Raw genomic sequence first — 17,764 nt, forward strand, 5'->3', positions numbered from 1 at the left:
CTGAAAAATTGGAAGAGTAGCTGTGGCTCAAAGTGGAAGAATGCTAGCTGGCCTTTAGCAAAAGAGCATAGGGACAGTGTGCCCAGGCCCTGAGTTCAAGCCCCATGACCAACAGAAAAAGAAAAGAAAAAAAAGTACCTCTGAAACTAAGCACAGTAGTTCACATCTCTAATCCTAGCTCCTCAGGATCACATTTCATAGTGAGCCCAGGCAAGAAAGTCTATAAGACTCTTATCTTCAGTTTATCAGAAAAACAAAAGCCAGAAATGGCAGTGTAGCTCAATGGTAGAACACCAGCCTGTGAAAAAGCTAAGGGACAGCACCCAGGCCCTGAGTTCAAGCCCTAGTATTAGCACAAATAGAAATACCTTCTGGGCAGAGGCCACACAGTGGGGTTCAGTGCAAGGCACAGGAGAATTGCTTAGGTAGGAGACAGGGGTAGGAATTCAAAGAAATAGTCTCTAATTACCACCATGCTGCAAGATGCTTCCCAAGAGAATCCATGAAGGAGAGGTAAAGCCTAGGAATTAGCATAGTATGCCTGTTAATGACTAGAGAATATCTACTATGGGCTGGGTACAAGGCCAGGTAATTGTATATCTGTTACCTATATTATGTAGGTATAGAACACCCCTATAGGAAGTAGGGACTGCCAGTCTCATTTTGTGAATGAGGAATAAAGCTCAGAAAAGAGTAAATAACTTTCCCAGGATGCACAGCTAGAAACTGGCTGAGTCAGAGCTCAGACCCAGGTCTGTCTTAATCCAAAATCTACCTTCTTTTCCTGCCACCCAGGAAAAGTAAGCATGACAAAGCTGGTGAACTTCAAATATATAATGCTAAGTGAAAGAATCCAGGCACAAAACAAAGTATGGGATGATTCAATTTCTAGTAGACATACATGTATAGAGACAGAACATAGACCAGCAGTTGCCAAGGACTGGGGAGGAGTAGCAACAAGAATTTCCTTCTGGGGTGTAAAGATGTCTTGGAGCTAGATAGAGATGAGAGTTTCACAATCAGTGGAAGGAATATATGCCACTGAACTATATATTTTAAATAGAATACAACTGAGTCTGGGAATGTGGCTTAGTGATAGAGTGCTTGCCTAGCATTCATGAAGCTCTGGGTTCAAGTCTTCAGTATCACATAAACAGAAAAAGCTAGAAGTGGTACTGTGGCTCAAGTGGTAGAGTGCGAGCCTTGAGCAAAAGAAACTCAGGGACAGTTCCCAGGCCCTGAGTTCAAGCCCCAGGATTGGCAAAAATAAATAAATGAATAAACAAATAATATACAATTAACTTTATGGCATATGAATTTGGTAACTTTATGTTATATGAATTTACCTAGGATTTCAAAGGCTTTTAGGAAAGAGAATTCAAGGAGACAAAACCAGGGAAATAGAAACATCCTCAGCATATTTGAGGGGCAGCCAAACTGAACAGCATGATATGTCAACATTTCCTTTTTGATTCAGTGAAGAATTTATAGTGAGAATTCCCAGGCACTGACATACTTGTCTTTCCTAACCACAAGAGCTGCACTAAATGGCCCAACATGCCTCTGGTTGCATTTTAGTGTTAAGAATGATGATCATCACTTTTATTGTGGCTCTCCTAAATTCAGATGTCATATTCTGCTTAAACATTCTCAAGGACCACATAGGGCCATATAATATGGTCATTTCTTGGATGCTCAGGACAATTCTTATATCTCTGTGAATCAGTTTTCCTTTTGGCAGTACTGGGGTTCTGAACTCAGAGCCTCACACTTGGTAGGCAAATATGTTACTACTTGAGCTATGCACTCAGCACTTTCCACTTCAGATATTTTTCCAGTAGGGTGTTGCAAGGTTGCACAAGGCTGGCCTCTGTGTGAACCACCATACCTCGTTTGTTGAGACAGGGATCTCACTAATCTGTTTTGCATGGACTCACCTTGAACCCTGATCCTTCCAATTACCAAAGATTATGAGCATGCACTATTATGTCCAGTTCCCCTGTAAATCTAATTTGTGATAGAGTCCCTCCAGCCAGTGGGTTTTGTTCTAGGCACAGAACAAAAGAAAGAGACCTCAAGGATCACTTGAGAGTTTGTTTAGGCTTTACAGCCTCTTATGTTGGGCATAGTATGATAATCAATGAAAATGAGAACTTCCCATAGCTAAGGCATACCCCAGGTGATAGCCTGCCATCCGAGCAATGGTAAGCCTGGCCCAGCCCCATCTCAGAGCTTTCCTCTAATTCCACATTGTATATAACCAATAAGAGTTCTGTGGAGTTTCCAGTGCAGTGGCCAACATAAGATTCCATCCACATCTAATGCATTACCAATCAAACACTCTGTACAGTGACTGTCCTGAGGCCTTTGAGCTATAACATACCACAACCTGGACAGTGGCCAGTGAAGTGACCTCAGCCATCCCAAGCATAACATCTGGTCAGGAGTTCTCCCCTATACATAATGCAATTCCCCATAAAATGTTCTGTGTACCCTACCTAATAAAAGATCCAATCCAATGCTAAGTCTAATGCATGTTTCCTTTGGATGGTCTATGTGGTACACAATGAATGACCTTTGAACCCTAGAGAATGACAACCTGTTCACAATCTGGTTGCTGGGAAAAACTATGTCCTAGAAATAAAGAAATTCAGCCTGGCCTTTCCACAGACCTCTATAGTCCCTACAAAGCAATAAAATATCTTATCAACTAGAGCTACTTGCCAGGAGACAGTGAAGGAAACATAAAACCCAAAAACAATGTAATAAAACTGTGTTTTATTATGAGATTCCTTTTTACATTTTTTAAAAACTAGATGTAATAATGTTCATTGTAAAACCAAACAATACAAGCAAATAAAATAGAAGGTCTCTTAAGCCTAAAGTGAAATTCCTTGTTCCCATTCCTCTTTCTCTCCCTCTCATCAGTCCCTCTTTCTAGAATTAGCTACTGTTTATTTAGCTTATGTCATTTCTGGTATGTTCAATACGTAACTCAAACACCATATTCCGTGCATATTCTCTTTTCTATACCTAACAGGATAGTACTGATGCATATTCCTGAAACATATTTTTTATAATATGATATGGTCACTTTTTCATGCTCATACATATGTATTTGATTCTTCATCTCTGCTTAATGCACATTATTCCATAATACAAGGTATTAATACTTTTTAAAACCAACACTCTGTTAATGGCATTTAGATCATTTCCCTTTTTTCACTGCCACAAACAGCATCTCAATTAGCATTCTTTACATTTTTATAATACTGCAAAATTACTCTCTGAACAGATTGTAACCATTTACACCTCTTCATGGCCAACAGTAGAAATTTTTCCATTGCTTCTAAAAAGCCACCAATTGACATCACTTTAAGAGACCCAGGAGACGGGAGTTTGCCAACATTTGTTTCATGTTCACAACGGGAGTGCCGATTCTCCCTGGGCTCTCTCTCAGTCCAAGGGCGACCCTTTCAGCCCCAGCTGCCACTGCCGGGTGTGCAGCGCACAGGAGTCAGGCTTTGTTCATGTGGGATCAGACGTGGTTCACATGGCAGCAGGCTTGACTCACACTGGATTAGGCCAGGCTCAGACTAGGCTTAGGTAGTAAACACATTTGGCTTGCCTGGGATCCGTCTATTTCTACTGCCTTCATACCTGTCTTCAGAGCTCTCTATCTGAACACAGCCCTCAGCCATCCCTAATTCCGATGGAATACCCTTTCTATATGTCTGTTTTGGTGTCTGACTTCCCCTTTAGTCACTTGGAATGGAGCCAAACTAGCCAGCTCCTTGCTTTCTCCTGCCCTTCCCCAGCCCTGGCTTCCTCTGGCTTAGGAACGGTCTTACACTGCTGGTGTTAGGATGTCTACAGATACTGCTGCTCTCAGTTCTCTACCTCTGGGCTGGACTACCTCCAAACTACCTCTTACTTGAAATGGGATCTGGAACTTGACTAATCTTGCTTTTCTTTTTCTTCTTCTTCTTATTTTTAATTAGTTGTACAAAGGAGTAGCCATTAACAATGCAGTTTATGAATACAGTGTATCTTGATCGATGTCAACCTTTTCAACATTCTCCCCCACCATTCTCCTACCCACCCTTTCCTTACTCTTCTTAATTTTGTAGGATATATATATATATATATATATTGGATTCTTGACTGCATTTTCCTCCTCTTCTCCTTTTCATTTGCCTACCTCTTTTCCTTTGACCCCACCCCACTCCTTTAGATTTTTTATTTTTTATTTTTTGGTCAGTTGTGGGGCTTGAACTCTGGGCCTGGGCATTGTCCCTCAGCTCTTCAGCTCAAGGCTAGTGCTCCACCACTTGAGCCACAGCACCACTTCCAGTTATCTGGATGTTTTATTGGAGATAAAAGTCTCATGGACTTTCCTGCCTGGGCTGGCTTTGAACCGTGATTCTCAGATCTCAGCCTCCTGAGTAGCTAGGATTATAGGCGTATGCCACCAGTGCCCGATTACCCCACCCCTTTATATACCCATTTCCTGATGTTTTATTTTGCTGAACTTTGATTTTTGTCTTTTTAAGGAATTATCCTATTTGAGCTCTACCTTGAATCTACTGCATTTGATAATACATTTGTACACACTTGCATATCAACCAACATATTTACTTATAAGTTTATAAGCTAAATCTAGTTTCCACATATAAGGAAAAACATGCATACAAGTAAAGATCCAGAAGCACAGCAAATCTAAGAATGACTTGACAAATGAGACTGTATCTAACTACAAGTCTTCTGCATGGCAAAGGATATAGCAAACCAACTTAAATGACAGAGTAAAGAATGGGAGAAGAGGGCTGGGAATGTAGCTTAGTGGTAGAGTGCTTGCCTAGCATGCATGAAGCCTCAATACCACATAAACATAAAAAGCTGGAAGTGGCATTGTGGCTCAAGTGGTAGAGTGCTAGCCTTGAGCAAAAGAAGCTCAGGGACAGTCCAGACCTGAGTTCAAGCCCAATGGATGGCAAAATATCCAGATTATACAGAAAACTTTTTTAAAAATCCCTCAAGAAACAACCCAATTAATAAATGGGCTAATTAGCTAAAGAGAGTCTTCTCAGAAGAAGTAAAATTGTCCAATAGACATAAAGAAATTTTCAACATCTCTGACCATAAAAGAAATGCAAATCAAAACATTTAAATTCTACTTCACCCAGTTAAAATGTCCATTATTAGGAAAACAAATGATAATGAATGCTGGCGAGGATGCAGCCTAAAGGAAGCCCTACTATACTGTTGATAGAAGTGTAAATCTATTCAACCACTCCGGAAAACATGTGGAGGTTCCTTTAAAAAATTATGATCCAGGTCTGGAAAGGTGGCTCAGTGGTAGAGTGCTTGCCTTGCATGCATGAGGCCCTGGGTTCGATTCCTCAGTGCCACATAAGCAGAAAAAGCCAGAAGTGGCACTGTGGCTCAAATGGTAGAGTGTTAGCCTTGAGCTGAAGAGCTGAGGGACAGGATCCAGGCCCAGAGTTCAGGCCCCACAACTGACACAAAAAAAAAATTATGATCCAGTAATTCAACTTCTGAGCATTTGCCCAAAAGATTTGGAAGCAGGTTACAATAAAGCCACCAGTGCAGTCATATTTATTGCAGCACAATTCACCATAGCCAAGATATGGAATCAGCCCAGATGCCCCTCAATGGATGAATGGATCAAGAAAACATGATATATATACACAATGGGATTTCAATCATTCATTAGAAGGAATGATATTGTACCATTTGTAAAGAAATAGAAAGACCTGAAAAAAATACTATCATGTTGCCAGACAGTCCCTTTGCCAGCCTGTGCTCTCTCCTGCCTGTGGTGGTGTACACCTGGATGCCTCAAAAACAACCTCCCCTCACCTATCTCTGCCATCCATTTAGAAAATGTTTATTGTTTACTACTGTATGCTATTGACATGTTCACCAAATTCTAAACTGCCTGAAATAAATTGTATATGCATCAAACTCTGTATTCCTATTGTAATAGAGATGGGGCAAGTTATTGAAATTCTATGAATTTATTACTATATACCTGGTGTCATTCAATTGTTTTCTTGAACTGAGAGAAGTGTGGGAATGCAGTTCTAGAAATTATCAGTGTTAACTATGAGCTGGCAGCTCATGCCTATAATTCTAGCTATTCAGAAGGCTGAAATCTGAGGATTACAGTTCTAAGCCAGTCCCTGAAGACAAAACTGTGAGATTCTTATCTCTAATTAACCAACAAAAAGCCAGAACAACAAGTGGTAGAGAACTCAAGTGGTAGTGAACCAGCTTTGAGGGGGAAAAAAAGCAAGAGTGTGAGGCACCGAGTTCAAGTCTCCAATACTAGCAAGCAAACACAACACACACACACACACACACACACACACACACACACACACACACACACACACACACACACACACACACACACACACACACACACACACACACACCAAAAAGAAACTGTCAGTGGGGACTGGTGGCTGGTGGCTCATGCCTGTAATTCTAGCTATTCGGTAGGTGGAGATATGAGGATTGTAGTTCAGAACCAAGTCAGGCAGAAAAGTCAGTAAGACTCTTATTACCAATTAACCACCAAAAAGCACAAGCAGAGGTATGGCTCAGGTGGCAAGGAAACAACCTTGAGCAAAAAAAGGAACAGTGCCAAGGCCCTGAGTTCAAGCCACAGGTGCTTGCCCAAAAAAAAGGAAAGAAAGAGAGGAAGGAAGGAAGAAGGATGGAAGGAAGGAGGGAAAGAGCTATTGTAGCACTTACCTCTTCCCACTGACATTTTACAGCAGCCAAAATTTATTAAGTATCCATCAAGTACTTAAGAAGCATGCATTTGTTAACAATCCCTACCATCACAACCCCATTTGCCACCTTCATTTTATAGGTGAGAACTGGAGGTTACATAAGTCAGCCCATTTCACCCAGACTATGATTAACAGAACCAAGATCCAAGCCAGGCATCTGGTACCCAAGCCTGTAACCAGATTCTGAGATTTCTCCATAGTAGCTTTCTACATCAGTTCCTCAGACAGAAGCCAGACAAAGTAATCATCAGTAGCTTTAGGGAAGTTTGAAAGATGAAATCCTGGACTGATGAGAATACCTGTCCAATGAGACACCTGAGCATGCTCAGTGGTATACAAATATTGGGTACGACTGTGTCCAATGAAGGTGCTGGTAGAATATGCTGGTAGCCAGTGCTGAGGGCATAAGGCTCTCAGCATCATCCTGCTCCTGAGGGGCCAATAGATGACAGTCATCCATTCAAATCTGCTTTTGGTTCAACCCAGGTCATCTCAAAGGCTCTCTGCCTGGAACTTAAGAATCACTATGAGAAATAAGGGCAAGTTCTTTGGGACTAGCATGTCCAGGTCTATCTAAACCCCACTTCATAGATTATGGATAAATATAAAATAAAAATGATAATATATTTGTACATCAATCTCATCATATGCTAATTGGGGGAATTCACCCTAGCTTTTTCCAAGAGTTGTGAGGCTTTATATAAGAAAATGTATATAGTGGTATTGATCTTTAAAGGTTTCATTGGCCTTATGCTGGTGGCTCATTCCTGTAATCCTAGCTTTTCAGGAGGCTGAGAAAGATCCTTAAGAGTTCATCTCCAAACTAACTAGCAAAATGTTAGGCTGAGGGCATGGCTCATGTGGTAGTGCCAGCTGAGCAAACAAGCCAAACAAGTAGAAGGCCAAGTTCAATCCCTGACTGCAGCAAAAACAACAAAGCATCCATAAATGATTTTTCTGTCCTCCCAAAGGCCTACTGATTACTAAGGAGAAGCTGAGGCAGCAAGCCTAGAGCCACAAGAGAACTTGTTCTTTGATCAGTGTTGCATGAAGCACAACCAGAGGGAGGGAAGATGACAGAAGAATGGTGGTATGAGTGGAGTAACAGCCTTATTTGCTCAGCTTCTATAACCAGCAGGCTTACCCAGCAGACATATTGGTTCACTGTGCTAGAGGCTAGAATTCTGGAATGGAGGATCAGTGGTTGATTCCTTCTGCTCCTGGCCTCTCTTAGGCATCTTCTCCTATGTTTCCATTGTCATCCTGTTATATCTGTTATATGTCCAAATCCCCCCTCTAATGTTGACTGAAGACTCACCTCATACTTTAGCTTAACTTTATTTCCTAAGTAAAGACTCTCATCTACAAATGGGACCATTTTCTGTGTATGGTACTAGGGACTAGACATTGAACACAGGAATTTTCAGGTGACATAATTTAACTGATGACACTGAATAAAGAAAATTGCTAACCAGGTACCAGTGGCTCACTCCTGTAATCCTAGCTATTCAGGAGGCTAAGATCTGATATTCATAGTTTGAAACTAGCCTGGGCCAGGAAAGTCCATGAAACTCTTATCTACAATTAACCACTATAAAGCCAGAAGTGAAGCTGTTGCTTAAGTGGTAGAGTGCTAGCCCTAAGTAAAATATCTAAGGGACAGTGACCAAACCCTGAGTTCAAACCCCAGTACTAGCAAAAAGAAATGAAAATGTTTGGTTTTTTTGGTGTTATGCATTAAATGCATTATAAACTGACCCTTATAACTTCCACAGAAAATGTTGAGGTATTTACAGAGACCTTATGTAATTTCCCAAGGTTAATACATAGCTTAAAACAGGCAGAACTAGGATTTGAAGTAGGGATTTCTGACTCTTAGCCCATATTCTTTATTTTTTTCTCATGGCAATTCTGGGTCTTGAACTCAGGGCTTCACACAGTTGCTTAGCTTTTTGGCTCAAGGCTGACACTTGAGCCACTCTACCACTTCTGGCTTTTTACTGGTTATATGGAGATAAGAGTTTCAGATTTGTCTGTCTAGGCTAGCTTTGAACTGTGATCCTCAGCTCTCAGCCTCCTGAATAACTAGGATCACAGGCATGGGCCACCAATGTCTGGGTAAGCTTATATCCCTTGAAAATCATTTGACACTATCCCTTGGCCTGCTCTGTAGTTGCCCTGCATGGAAATGAAGCTTAGATCTGTATACATGTCCTGTGCTGGGACCTGAGAAGGCCACACACCATCAAAGCAGGATGATCTGTTGGTCGCTGCTCTGCAGAAGAGGAAATGGCCCCATAGCACTGACAGACATCCATTCAGTCCAACAAAAAGGGGGAGGGAATCTCTAAATTCTTTTCACCCAGCCCTGCCTTGAAGAAATGCTGAATTTCATGCCTGAGCTCATTTATTTAGCAAATTGTTCAAAAGTGATTTAAGCCATTTATACAAAATCATAAAATGAATCATTTTTAATACAACCCAGCCTGACCCATAACCAAATAGCACATCTGCTACCCAGCACCCCACAGTTTTAGTTACCAAACGGCTACTCTGATGGTCAGCGCCTCATGCTGATCACAAGAAGCAATGTGTGTCTTAGGCAACCTCTCTCCGTATACTAATGCTTTAAACAGAAAGAGCAAGCAGTCTGTTCTTGTCACAGGAATTGTTCTATTAAAAACAAAAGATACATTTCCAGGTGGTTAACAGGGTGTTCCTCCATAATAACATCCATCTTCTCTCAATTTCTAGCTCAAAGGCAGGGCTGTCTTGTATATCTAGGACAAGTGTTCCTGTCCTGCTGCTTTCTCATCCCAACCAACATACAGTCCAGATTTCCCAAGATATTAACATAATTTAGACAGGTGAAAGATAAAAGGAAGACCATGGGAAGATCCAAAGATCCAGCTCTGGGTTCAGTCCTGCCTAAGAATTAACAACCAAGTCACGCACCGGTGGCTTACACCTGTAATCCTAGCTATTCAGGAGGCTGAGATCTGAGGATCACAGTTCACAGCCAGCCTAGGCAGGAAAATCCATGAAACTCTTATCTCCAATTAACCACTAGAAAACCAGAAGTGGCACTGTGGCTCAAGTAGTAGAGTATTCACTTTGAGCTGAAGAGCTGAGGGACAGCGCCCAGGCCCAGAGTTCAAGCCTCACGACCAACAACAACAACAAAATTAACAACCAGGCACTTCCCTTCAACCTCTGACATTCAAATGGGGAACCTGTTGTCTATATCTTAGTTGTGAGAATTAAGCAAGGTGAAGAAAATACTCAACCCATTGGATGACACAAAATGAATAGATGTTACATATTTATTTTTAATTGTAAATGTATAGCAAATAATTTTCTCCCCTCTAAAACTGATATGAGGTAGGGTTCCTTATTCATACGCAAATAAGGAAGGCATTGTGAGCATTAGAGACTCTAGCATGGTTAATCTCTGTTCCAATGCTGCCACCTGCTGGACAATTAGGAGAGGACATGGGATGCTATCTGGGAGCCTTTTAGGGCAAAATTCTCCCCAGCACCTTCTCCTCTATTTCCTTACCTTTCAGGTCTAGACTAAAGGCACCTTTGACTTACCTGAATCTGAAGTTAAACCAGGATCTCTCTATATCTTCATTTCCTTGACAAAGAGACTTTTCAGACACAATCTTTTCCTGGTGGTCACTTTCTGGCATTGATGCGGGCCAGAAGCTAAAAATCAATATGCAACCTGCAGACACGTTTTGTTGAATCTACACAATGTTGGCCCCCACTGTGATGATTACAATTTAAATAGCCCACCAATGCAATTCAGTAGGTTTTTCAGCCTTCAGAGGGCACAGCAACCTGATCCACATTCCTTGACAGTGATTAGCTGGGGTGGAGGAGCAAATACCCCCACCCCAACCATCCTGGTCTGACATGCTCCCTACCATTCCCTTCAAGACCTTTCACTTGGCCTACCCACCTTACTTAGGTTACTCTGTTCTGGTCATGGCTCTACAGAAGTTCTTGTGTCCCTATTTCCAACCTTAAAATCTCACACAGAGGAGAGTGGCCAAATAAAATATAATGCATAAATTGAGGATTTATTACACCCTAAGTAATCATTGTCAAGCACTTACCAAGCTGCTCCCAGGTACCCAAATAAAAGCATTTGACCCTAAGTTTTTGACCTACAAGGTATTTTTATTTCATTGTGCATTCAGACTCAAACTTTTTTTCAATATTCATTACCTTTTTCTCTGTGATCCAAAAACAAATGAACAACATATCTAATTCATAAATATTGGTGACAGAAATAATTCATGCAAAGTAAAATACACAGAGGCTAAGAACTGTTTCCCCCACACACACACACAAATATCACATCTCTTAGGACATACTGAAAAGAGAAAACTTTAAACTAAAATTTGTGTGAAAGATTAGAATCTTTGCCAGGCATGCTGGAGCATAACTGAAATATAACCAATATGAAAATAGGCTCCTGGAGACATGGCTCAGTGCTGGAGCTCCTGCTTTGCATGTACAGGCCCTGAGTTCAATCCCTAAATACCCCTGGGGTATATGTAGTTAAAGTGGCATCTGGGCCCTTGATTCAATCCTCAGTACAGTCAAAAATGTACAAAAAATAGAATATAATAGAAGAATAGACTCTTAATCCTAAAACTAGCTTTTATTTTACCAGCACCAATAAATTCTATGGAAGAAAGCAAAAGCCCTCTTTATTCAGATTCTGAATGTTATTTAAGCCTTGAAAATGGCCTTCAAACTTACATGAGATTTCATTTGGTTTAATAAAATACTACCTAATTAGGAAGAAGCTTTACTGCTATCTCTAGAGATGTATTAATAATCATTAAAAAGAGAACATATGCTTGAAAGTTGTATGTACATTTATAATTTTGTTCTCTTCTGAATGTGAAAGACTATTTAATTAAGATTATTACTATCTTTAAAGCTTTTTCTCAAAGGAAATGTTCTTCATTCTAAGTTACATATCTTCTTTGGGAAAAAACAGTATTTTAAGGGAAATCTTAAAATTCTACAAGTTTACAGGGTCTCACTCATTACATTTCATACTATACTATAAGGATACGTGTAAAAGAGCTGCTTGTTTTATTTTTTTTTAGTGATAATTTTTGTCGATACTTTTTTCAGGAGCAATTGAAGAGAGAAGCTAACTCCCCATATAATTCAGGTCCAAAGAGAAAAAGAAGAAGAAAAAGGAATGTGGGGCCCAGCATGAGGATATAGAAAAGTCTGTCACTAGAGCCAAATGCAGTGACTCACATCTATAATCCTCGGTACTTGGAAGGTAGAAGTCAGGAAGAGCATAATGCAAGGCCAGCCTAGGAAAAATCTTAATGAGGCTCCATCTCAATAAAACAGCTGGGCCTGGTGGTTCACACCTATAATCCCAACTGTATAGAAAACATAGTTAAGAGGAACTCAGTCCTAAGCTAACCTCAGGCAAAAACACAAGACTTCATCTGAAAAACAACTATGTAGAGTCATAAAGTACCTGAATGCCAAGTATGAAGCCCTAATTTTCTTAGCCATTTGTTTTTATTTAAATTTATTGTCAAGGTGATATACAGAGGGGTTACAATTACATATATAAGGCAGCGTGTACATTTCTTAGCAAACTTGTTACCCTCTCCCTCATTTTCTCACACTTTCCCTCCCCTGTCTCCCCTCCAAGTTGTAGAGTTCATTTCCAACATATTGTCGTGTGAATATCACTGTTGCCTTGGTTCACCCTTGTCCCTTGTCTTACCATTTTGTTATTTCCCTTCCCTTCCCTAATTCAGATAAACATATCTACAATACTCAGGATACCAAAATCAAATATGGTGACAACAGTGAAGCTCTAAGTTTAAATCCCAATAGCACCAAAAAGAAAAGCCACAGTTCAGATCTATTATAACTTACAATTGAGACAACACCAATCAGTGTTCAGTCCCTTTAGTTTTAGTATCTTTGCCTCATGGTCTACCATGTGATTCATGCTTTTATTTCCTTTATATTTCAGAGTTCCAATTCTTACCTCTAGCCCCAGGTATTATTCATTCTCTGCTGAAACTGTTCTCCCAGAGACTACCTTCCCCTTATTAGTGATTGAGCTATGTTACCACAAAATTCATCCATACCTCAGAAAGTAACCTCACCATTCAGAGAACCATAGATACAATCACCTAGGGCAGGGTTATACTGGAGTAGGTGGGGCCTTAATCCAGTATGCTGGTGTCCACATAAAAAGGGGAAGTTTGGACACAGACAAGCATAAGGGGGAAAATTCCAACTGGATATGAAATCAGATACTGAGATGATGTAGTTATAAGCCCAGAAACATACTGGAAGCTAGAAGGAAGGGGAGGAACAGATTTTCTTAAAGACTTCTTTTGGTGGATTTCTTGTCATTCTATCAAGTTAAACTATCCTAAAAGTCATGTGTTCTCTCTACATTTCACCCTGCCCTCCCTCCATCCTACTTCTAACCTTCTTGAAGCATTTCACTGCTCAACGTGAAGCTCACTGCCTGAACAATCACATCCAAAGTCCTCCCCTCACAGGCCATGAGGACTATCTAGGATCTAGCCACTTCCTAGATCTTTCTGATCTCCATGTAGCAAACATCCAGAAGCTCTCCACCATGGTCACACTTGGCACACTCTCCTTATTTCCAATCCCTTGAAGTTTTGTTTAAATGCCTCTTTCTCTAAAAAATGTGCTCCAGATCTTTTACCAGCTGTAGGATAATTCTCCCTTAGCTCAACTTACTTTATATGTTATTCATATTTGTCTGGACTCAGAATGATTCTCTATTTAGTTATTTAGTTATTTATCAGTTATTCGCCAATGTGTCAATATAATCCACCATGATTCATTTTAGAAACTACTCCAGCACTTTAACACAGTATCTAGCCCACAACAGATAGTGGTTGGCTTAATTTTTTAAATCTCAAAGTAAATTAATGAATTAGTCAAAATGACTATCAGGCTACTTGAAATTCACAGAACTAAGAGGCGCTAAGCCTTTAAAGTGGATTCAAATAATCATCCAAATCACCAGATGACCTGGATCAATTGGGTCTCATTATAGTCTGGTCAACCCTGCTTTTTGTTCCTGGGGAGTTCTTAAGGCTACACTGTCCTAATAGCATAAAAGCCTTTTTTGTTATCTTTTCCATCATCCCCTGGGAGGGAATAGTATATCACTGTCCACGGCTTGCTCCTTGAGATGTTGGGTGAACACCTAAACTTTTGCAGTAATGACAAGCTAACTAGGGTCAAAGCACTTGAAACATGTAAGGCTCCATTCACCTTGCTGTGATGCCAATGCCCTTATTCCCAGGAGGCTTGACATTGTCCCTGCAACCTCAAGGCTAAGAGAAAGGATAGGATGAGGGGATGTCCAAAGTCTTGGGTTTTTGTCCCAAATAATGAGAAGGCTGAACAATTCCAACAGATCCTTCACCCAGAGCACAGACAAAGGAGGTCTAAAAGTCCAATGAGAAGCAAGTTTCTGTCTTGTTCTGCATATAGAAGAATTATGGGGTGTGGATAACAAGAGTCTCAGGTTTTTAGGCTGGACAGGACAGACTAACTAAATCAGGGGATCAGATAATTTGGAAGCTGGTAGTTTGAGTTTGTTTGTTTGTTTTTCAATATAGGTAGTTTGAATGTTTCACCAGATTACTTCTTTCTAAGGCAAACAAGTCAAAGAATTAGCAGAAATTCTAAATTCGTTCCACCATAGGATTATGTAATGGCATTACTGCTAACATAAACATTGCTGATAAAAAGAACAGTATCATTTGTGGAGCCCAATCTGTGCAGTAACGTTGTACTTTACTCTCCATATAAATATCATCTGATGCTCATTGCTGCCTCTGTGATATGAGGAAGGTAAACAGGCAGGCACTGATAGCTCACAACTGTAATCCTAGCTACCTGGGAGGCTGAGATCTAAAGATGGAGATTCAATGCCAAAAAAGCTAAGTGATTGGGGGGGGGGGGGGAGGCAGGGAGGGAATAGAGTTGGGGAAGTGGGGAGGGAAGGGGTGGTAAAGGAAAAACAAAGGAGGAGGTAACAATGCTCAATAGGAAATGTACTCATTACCCTACTCATGTAACTGTAACCCCTCTGTACAGTATTTTAAAAATAAAATATATAGGGCTGGGAAGGTGGCTCAGTGGTAGAGTGTTTGCCTCGCATGCATGAGGCCCTGGATTCGATTCCTCAGCACCACATACACAGAAAAAGCCAGAAATGGCGCTGTGGCTCAAGTGGTAGAGCACTAACCTGGAGCTGAAGAGCTGAGGGACAGTGCCCAGGCCCAGAGTTCAGGCAAAAGGTCAGGGTAGTACAATGAATACAGTAGAAATACATTATATGTATATATATGAATAAATATATTATATGATATTATGAATGCACATATGTGAGTGAATACATGAATGTATTCATGTATTAGTTACTATATTAGTAACTAATACTAATAGTAACATAATGGAAACCACTAAAGAAAAGAAAAATAAAAGAAGGGGCTGGGGTACCAGTAGCTCAAGCCTATAATCCTAGCTACTCAGGAGGCTGAGATCTGAGGACCAAGGTTTAAATCCAGCCCACATAGGAACATCCCTGAGACTCTTATCTCCAATTAATCAGCAGAAAAGTTGGAAGTGGAGCTGTGGTTCTAGTGGTAGAACAGTAGTCTTGAACAAAGGAAGCTCAGTTCAAGCCCCAGGATTGGCATCACAAAAAAAAGAGAGAGAGAGAGAGAGAGAGAGAGAGAGAGAGAGAGAGAGAGAGAGTACTAAGAGTAACATAACTGGTATGAATGAGCAATATGCAGGCATGTAAATATCACAGTGCAATGAATTTATTCTTATAAAACATTTGAAAATCACGAAAAAGAAGACCTAATCAAGCCCCAATAGAGGTGACAATGACAACAACAACAACGGTGGAGCAGGAGAACAAAGGGAGGGGGAAGGGGAGGGGAGGAGGGGTATTCCAAGCAATATAGAAAGCAGGAAAAGACAAAATTTTCAAGGGAAAACAAGTTATTTACAGAGACCCACAAACAGCTAGGTATCCTTACAGAATAAAGAAAGAAAGTACAGGTAGTCCTTGTAGGTCTTGCTAGGTAATTTGCTTTATCTTGCAAATAATTGCCAGCCTTTGAAACGTTTTAAGCAGGAAGTAACACTCCAGACTTATATTTAAAAAACTGGAGTGGAGAATGGGTTGGAGGGGACAAGATCAAAGGCAGGGAGAGTAGTTGGAGAACTGTAGACATTACAATGAAGAGGTGATGATAGCTTTGTGCCTTCACTGTCTCTCTAATGACAGACGGCAAGCACTGAAACAGAGAAATACACAGCAGATAAAATCAACCCCTCTTCATGAAGTATTGCATAAGCTGATCACATCTCCAACCTACTACACCTCAGACTCCCATAAAGAGTTACATTATGAGTGGGTTCAAAGGTGTTACATCAAACTCTCCAAAGACAGAAATGAGCAAAGCAGACCCTCTAGTCAGGACAGATAACACTAAATAAGCAAGAAAAATACACAGTAGATAAAAATTATGCCAATAATGAAAATAAGGTGAAACAACAGGGTTGGGGTCCTAGAATTGAGTGGTCAGGGAGATTCCTCTAAGGAGATAAACTTTGGAGGTGGGATAGGAAAAGAAGGAAGGGAGGGAGAAAGGGAAAGAAGGAAGAAGGGAAAAAAATAGGAAGAGTGAGGGAGGGAAAGAACAAAGAGAGGAAAGGAAGATAGAGGGAGGGAGGGAGGGAGGGAAAGGAAGGAAGGAAGGAAGGAAGGAAGGAAGGAAGGAAAGAAGGAAGGAAGGAAGGAAGAAAGAAAGAAAGAAAGAAAGAAAGAAAGAAAGAAAGAAAGAAAGAAAGAAAGAAAGGAAGGAAGAAAGGAAGGAAGAAAGAAAGAAAGAAAAAGAAAGTAGGGAGAGAGGGAGGAAGGAAGGAAAGAAAGAAAGAAAGAAAGAAAAAGAAAGAAAGAAAGAAGAGATGAGGGAGCAAGAGATCAATTATGTTAGCTATCACTTACTGGTTGAATTTACAAGATAACTAAGCTGGCCATTGGATTTCGAAAGAGGATTGTTACTGATGCATTTGGTCTGGACAATTTTGGAACAAAGGTCAGTTACAGTAAGTCAAAGGGAGAAGTGAGGTGAGCAAATGGCCAGTGTCAGTTACCTTTCTGTTTCTGTGATAAAACACTTCAGGTCAACATACTAAAAGGAGAAAAAATGGATTTAACTCGTAGTTTCAAGCTTTCAGTCCATGATCAGTTAGCCCTGTTGCTTTGGGGCCTGTGGTAAAGCAGTACAACATGGTAGAAACACCTGGCAAAGGAAAGAGTTGTGCCCTTCAATATGGCCAAGGAATCAGAGAGAGGGACAGAGGGGCCAAGGTCGCCACATTCCCTTCAAGGGCATACTCCAAATGACCTAACTTCCCTCTACCAGGTCCCACCTACTAATGTTTCTACTACCTCCCAATAGTGCTTCGAGCTGGTGACTAAGCTATTAACACTAAGCTATTGAGCAAGGCTTCAGAGTCCTTATGAAGGAAAATTATATGTCAAAGATGAATGGTGAGAAATAGTACAGGGCCTGAGGAGAGGGATACAATAAAAGGGTAATGGAGAACCAGTGAGAAGAAAACTAGGCGGTAAGAAGGAAAGGGGAAGGACTCTCTAGTACCCAGGTTTGTTCCTGTACCTTCAGCAACCCAGAACTACCTCACTGAGGATGTATTCATACACAAGTCTTCTTTACTGTCCTTTTTTTTTTCTGTCATGGGGCCTGAACTCTGGGCCTGGGTGCTGTCCCTGAGCTCTTCAACTCAAGGCTAGCGCTCTACCACTTCAGCCACAGCACCACTTTGGGCTTTTTCTGCTTATG

The sequence above is a fragment of the Dipodomys merriami genome, unplaced genomic scaffold (assembly GCF_024711535.1).
Source record: "Dipodomys merriami isolate MVZ:Mamm:240054 unplaced genomic scaffold, mDipMer1.0.p SCAF_25, whole genome shotgun sequence".
In the NCBI taxonomy this organism is placed as follows: Eukaryota; Metazoa; Chordata; class Mammalia; order Rodentia; family Heteromyidae; genus Dipodomys; species Dipodomys merriami.